We start from the raw sequence: 7,005 nt of genomic DNA, 5'->3' as shown, positions 1-7,005 counted from the left end.
CTTGTACATTAAGGTAAGTTTTGTTGTTTTTTCATATAATCAAAATTTCAGTTTTTAACAAGTGATAGCCTATGACACAGTATACTAAATAAACTTTTATTTGAAATGATTCCATTGCCTTTACTGTTTCCACTTTCCGAGAACACTTCGACACAAAATTCTGAAATGCATTGCAAACGCTGTTTGTTTATGTGGTGTTGATGATTTTCTTTCAACAATATTGGTTTAACGACTGAATTAGTATGATTTTACACTTCATTTTAATATATTTAATAAGATTCATGACAAAAATAGCGGTGCAAATTGAAAAATATCTTATTTTTTTGTTTTGTTTTGTTTTGCAAACGCAGGTTGGTATTTCTTGAGCAATAGGAAATGGCAAACGCAGGTTGCGAGAATATTCAAAGGATAATGAAACGCACACTGTACACATTTTTGAAAGTCTTCTAAAATATGATATGGTTACAAATACGAAAATATTAACTATTCAACACAATATATGACTACGGAACTTCAATTGAGGACATTTAAACAGAGCGGAAATATGCTTATCAACACATTAAGTACTGTTACAAGTATATTGAACCACAACGTGCGTTGCCTCCTTTAAGCGGACCTCGAATGACGCTAAACGCGCCAAAACTCACGAAAATCCCGTGCATTAGTAAACACGCATGTTTATTGAACTGTGACGAAAAGAATAGCAGATAGTGTGTCACATCCAATCACTTGCGTTTCATATCTCTTTTGGTGTAGTCTTTAAAACTTTATAAAAACATTTTAGAAATATATTTTAACAAAAAGTAATTCTTTCATTACAGAAACATGACGCTCGTGTGTGAAATCTGTGGAAAGACATTTAAATCGAAGTGGGGGTTAAAGCTTCATGATAAGCGCCACAGAGGGACTGGACGATTCGCCTGTTGTGGAAAAACATTTTACACAAAACAGGCGTTCAACAGACACAGGTTTGTATTTTTTTTGTTTTTAGTACAATGCTAGGTTCTGTCGGTTTAAAAATCAAGATACAATTCAACATAGGTCATTGCATTCTGAGCGAAAGTATGTTTTTATAACCTAGTTGCAAAGCACTATTTAAAATGTTTTGAATGGTGTTTTCGAAAAAAGCCGGCTTTAAAACACTTAACACATTATTACTAGTGTGGTGCATATTGGTGTGCTCATTATAGTATTTAGTTTTTAACGACCATAATTGTCCAGATAAATTTCAATGCAAATTGTCACTGAACAATTGGAATTTACACCGTATAAATCCAGAATGTACGCGTTCCGATACTTCACGTATGTAATTGGACCCTTAAACATATTATTTAATGCGTATTTTGGATTTTGAAATGCGTAAATACGCGTTAACGCGCCTTATCTGGAGCGCTTCTGACGACCATCATTTTGTTAAGTTCCACATTGTTATGGATAATATTCTGTGTGTATTTTTCTGTATTGAATAATAATTCAACAGTTCCATTTGTTTTTGTTATATAGATGCAGCATTCATGGTGTTGAAAAGCCGTTCCCCTGTGAACAATGCGGCAAAAAGTTTTCAACCAAAGATGACCTGAATCGTCACGTCCGGAGGGAGGTTGCTGCAAAGCAATTTACCTGCTCAATTTGCAATGCAACGCTCCGGGAGAAAATTGACCTTCAGGCCCACCTTGCCACCCACAATGGAGAGAAAAACTTTGCTTGTGATATGTGTGAAAAGAGGTACAGGCACCGCAGTAGTCTATCAAAGCACAGATCTGCAAAGCACCGGGCCTAGTCATCTGTTGCATGACGATGATAAGACCAAGAATTATTTTTAATTCTTACCAATGTGCCGTGGTTATTTTCTTAATTATTGAAAATACAGACTGTCATACAATAATATATAGTATTACGCGTGTTTTTGCGTCTTAAACATTGTGTTTCATATCGTTTATCTTGTGTTGTTTTGTTTGATATTCCTGTTTTTAATAAGATTATTGTTGTAATATTTATCATTCTAATTTAAAATGATTATGATAATGGTTGATCTCATACAAATTATTGTGTACATTATTGCTCATCTGTGATTACTGTTGATCTCAGCCCATAAATTGTGATTTATATTGATTATCTGTGATTATTGTTGATCTTATCAAAATAATTGTAATTTATGTTGATTATCTGTGAATTTTTTATCTTAACCTATTAATAGTGATTTATATTATCTGTGATTATTGTTGATCTTATCAAAATCATTGTGATTTATGTTGATTATCTGTGATTATTGTTGATCTCAACCGATTAATTGTGATTTATATAACCAGTGATTATTGTTGATCTTTTCAAAATCATTGTAATTTATGTTGATTATCTGTGATTATTGTTGATCTTTTCGAAATCATTGTAATTTATGTTGATTATCTGTGATTATTGTTGATCTTTTCAAAATCATTGTAATCTATGTTGATTATCTGTGATTATTGTTGATCTTTTCAAAATCATTGTAATTAATGTTGATTATCTGTGATTATTGTTGATCTTTTCAAAATCATTGTATTTTATGTTGATTATCTGTGATTATTGTTGATCTCACCATATCCGCTGGAATATACATTTGAGCCGCGCTCTGTGAAAAGGGGGTTTAATGCATGTGCGTAAAGTGCAGTCCACATAGGCTAATCAGGGACGGCACTTTCCGCTTTTATGATATGTTTTGTTAAAAGAAAGTCTCTTCTGAGCAAAAATCGAGTTTATCGGAAAGGTTTGTCCCTAATTAGCCTGTACGGAATGCACAGGCTAATATGTGACGACACCTTACGCACATGCATTAAACCCCCTTTTCACAGAGCGAGACTCATTTGTAATCTGCGATTTTTGTTTATCTATTTCGAATCAATATGATTAAAATATATTTTTGGTGAGTTAGCTTTTTGTCTCATTGGAATCATTGTGCGAATTGTCAACAATTACATGTAAATCTGTAATTCCTTCTCAAGTTGCACATAGGCCAGTTTAATGTTTTGCGTATAAGCTATTATTGCGATACGGGATATTCTTTGCAGCAATAAAACAATTAATCTGCATATGTTTGGTTCGTTTTGTTGTTAAAGACACTGATCTTGTTTGCGTTCAACCGCTGGGTTTTTCAATGTTTTTCACAGTATAGTTAGACTTATCTCGGTGAAGTGTACTTTGTCATGGATGTAGTATGCCTTCAGCTTTATTTTAAGTATTATCTCCAACAATCATATTGTAAGATTGTCAGGATTCTCACGTTACACATAAAGACATTATATTGTATGACCAATATGAAGACACTAGTGATTTGCAAGGCGCCCATGTAAAGGTCAATAGTTATTATTATATTTAAAGTTTCGGATCAAAAGATAATGGTATACACCTAAAATGAAAACTATGTCTTGCAGAATAAGAGGAATCGATTGTTTTATTTGCTTCATGATACCTCTCTCCTTATAGGTCCACATTATTTATCATTATGCAACTAAAAGAAAGATACCTTTTTTTTAATTAACAAGATACAAGATACATGGCATTTTTTAGAAACTGTAATTTTAAAACTTGAAACAAATAACAGCAAACAAAATAAAGTTAGATCCAATATGTCTGTTGTTGTTTCAAATCCCCCAAAAAGGTTGAATATACCGGTAGGCCTCGTTAAATGAAGCATCCCACAGCGTCAATATAGGCAGCATATTATACGGCCCCAATATTGGTAGCTCCTCAATGCATAAACATAGAAAGAGCAACACAAAATCAAATTCAGTAGCATTACACGGAATCAATATAGGTAACGTTGGTTAACGAATATCAAAAATGACAGCTGTCTTTTAAAGAACTACAAACTGTCGTATGATATTATGATTTCCTTTTACGGGTCAATGTCAATTCCCATTTTTGATGTTAGAAGCATTTTGCTGTCATTTCGTCTTGCCCTCTCCCATCGGACACCCAACGTTCCCTTCTGGAGAGCGTTTCTGCTTGTTGACACGGTGTCAAATTTTCGTTTAGGTTCCTTCCGTTTTGGAATGTCAAATTCGTGGTCCCTGAAACATGATATTTGTTATCGAAAACTATTTATTTTACAACATTTACCATCTTATTTACTGAGAGCGAGTTTTTCAGCTTGACATCATCCGAAGCAAAGACAATAAAATGTAATCACATTTTATGTCGAATCATGAATTATTAACAGTACTGAGTATCATTTTCAGGCAATTATGACCCCTGTACTCGTCGACGGTTCGAACCCGTGTCCTAGACTCTTAGTGAATACATGAAATTGATCTTCTTCAACTTGGCAATTAACCTTTTTGACGACAGATGCAAATTAATCCTGTTGAATATTACGTATTGATAAGTTTATATAACGAATTTCACATTTTAGGAAACATCTGCATTAGACACATATAATCCTCTTCATTACAATGCATTTTCTGAGCACGTGCCTCAGTGTACAAAGCATACCTTTAAAATAAAATAAATGTTGACTGTCTCCTGGCAATTAAATAATGATTCATTTTAAAAAGACTTTTGTTGTAGACATCTCTAAACCTAAAACATTTTTAAATAATTTTAAATCACAGGATCTTGGCTTACTTTAATCTTATTTTTCGAATGATGTCATTCTGCTGTTGCGTATTGCATCCGTCACTGTTGGTCGGCTGTGCAGTGCTGCTCTCAGTTGATCCAGTCAAGCCATACACATGGGAGCGACTAGTACGGTAAAAAAACTTCCTGAAATCATAAAATTTGATTTAGATTATTTTCTGAAAGCCAATGTGAACACAATCGGTTTGAATTATATCATACCTATATATTTTGGTATGCAATGTAAACGATATTCTTCAAATACCTGATTATTGATTGTAACAATTACCTACTTATTTGGTAAATTATTATATAGAATGGTGGTACGGTAGTCGAGTGGTAACACAATGGTCTACGAATTCAGTGGTCTGGTCCCGGTTCGATCCCTGGCCGGGGCAATCGAAATTTCAAAAATGGCAATAGTATTTCCAACCCAACTAGAGATGTACTGGTAAGAAACCACATACACATACTTATCTAGTCATTAAATGTGTGTCGTGTGTCGCCCTTGATGAAAGAAGGGCAAGAATATAGATGTCACTATCCGGATTCCGTAATCTTAACCAACCTGCGTTTGCCATAATCCAGCTTCAGCAAACTGCGTTTGCTCAACCAACCCGCGTTTGTAAATTTTTGAAATAGCAAGAACTGCCCAAATTAAATATAACAACAACAACTTATATCGCAAATACAATAAATCATCAAAAATTAAGCATCGTGTGCTCTCATTTTTCTAGAAATATGATTTATTCGTGAATGGAAAGTAAAAAAATATAAAATCAAACTGCGTTTGCATCGAAAATCTAAAGTTTGTGTCGAAGTGTTCTTAAAAACTGCAAAGCTTCGAAACAAGTGCAATGCGTCTTAATATGCGAAAAGGTATGAAGCATGTCATAAGCTTTGTATTGTCCAGAAATTTTAACATATTCTCTATAAAAAGATGAAAATTACCTGACGGAGCGGGATTCCTGATGTAATTCAACAACCTGCGTTGACTTTTGTGGTCACGTGACAAAAGTTGTTCATCCCCGGTGTGTACTCCCATCTTTACCCCTAATATATGTTTTTGGTGCATCTGCTGGTTGTTTACCACATACAACTGGGCGTTATCATACATGCAGTTGTTATGACAATTTCTCTTCTGAGTATATTATTAAAGACTTCATCTTCAACAAACATTCAGGTATGCTGTATATACATGTATGTAACAACTTAACTTAAACTTAAAATATGTACATGTTGATGCCAAATAAAGCAAGAACTTCAGATTTATATTTGACAGATCAGTATTGAACTATTGATGCTAGATGCAAACACAATATTAATAGGGGATCCCAGAACCGAACCACTGAGATGGAACACATCATTTTAAATACCAATGGACCAATAGACCCATCAACTTTTTGTCTTTTTTTTATTTTGCAACTCATAATATTTTGATGCAAAGTGCACCCCTTAAAAATTGATATACTTTTCTTTATCCAAAAGCTAATGAGGTGCACCTTAAAGTTTAAATGTACCAACGTTTTAGGTTATGTAATGCAACCCTCAGGTTCTGCACATTCCGGAGGAGGAGGGAAAACCTATCAATTGCATCATAACCAACTTTGGACTTGTAAACCAGAAGAAAAATACGTTAACTCATAATTTTATTCATAAATCTAGAACCAAAAGAAAATCTAACAAAATAATGTATAACATAACAACATTTTAAGAACACATTTTCATTGTGGCTTATTGTGAAAATATTCAGCTGTATGAGATATACATGCATCTAAATATGATGTATCTGTATCAACTGGAAAAAAAGATTTGGTATATCTAATGTGACAGGTTTTGACATTTCTATTTGACCTTTGACCTTTTAAAATGACCCTGACCTTAACATTTTACCCCTCAAAATGTGACTGTAGATTCACAACTCAATGTGCAGCTTGATGAGTTACACATACATATCAAATATCAAGTTGCTACCTGCAATAGTTCACAAGTTATGGCTAATATTAAAGTATTTGACCATTGACCTTTGTGGATGACCTTGACCTATACATTTCATGACTTAATATGTGCAGCTCAATGAGATACATATGTATGCCAAATATTAAGTTGCTATCTACAACGGCTCAAAAACACTATTCACTATTCCATATGTTCTTTATTCATCGATAACTGTAAAAACTGAAATTAACTAATACAACAAATGTATGGTTGTTAAAGAATGAAGGTTCATACTTAAGGGAAAAATATAATCTAGAAAGTTCCCAAAACGTATATATCCAATATTGTAATTAAGAATCAAACATTAATTACGTTCTTTTGATTCTAAAATTGAACAGAGGTTATGACAAAGAAATGGAAATAAATGCGTTTAGTCGTTTACAGTACAACTGACGTTAATATTTGAAGATCACA

At 33.4% G+C, this 7,005-nt stretch overlaps 1 long non-coding RNA gene across 1 annotated transcript in view; it reads left to right on the top strand.

Annotated features, from left to right (window-relative positions):
• The window catches only part of LOC127865119 (uncharacterized), a 2,123-nt gene extending 77 nt beyond the window's left edge, over nucleotides 1-2,046 (top strand). The window contains exons 1-3 of the long non-coding RNA XR_008042490.1: nucleotides 1-13; nucleotides 822-968; nucleotides 1,504-2,046. The exon at nucleotides 1-13 is cut by the window's left edge and continues 77 nt beyond it. This is a non-coding gene — a long non-coding RNA (uncharacterized LOC127865119). The remainder of the gene's footprint in view (nucleotides 14-821; nucleotides 969-1,503) is intronic.
• The last annotated feature ends 4,959 nt before the right edge of the window (nucleotides 2,047-7,005 follow it).

This window comes from Dreissena polymorpha, chromosome 1, assembly GCF_020536995.1.
Source record: "Dreissena polymorpha isolate Duluth1 chromosome 1, UMN_Dpol_1.0, whole genome shotgun sequence".
Taxonomy (NCBI): domain Eukaryota; kingdom Metazoa; phylum Mollusca; class Bivalvia; order Myida; family Dreissenidae; genus Dreissena; species Dreissena polymorpha.
This window is presented reverse-complemented; position numbering and strand designations above follow the sequence as displayed.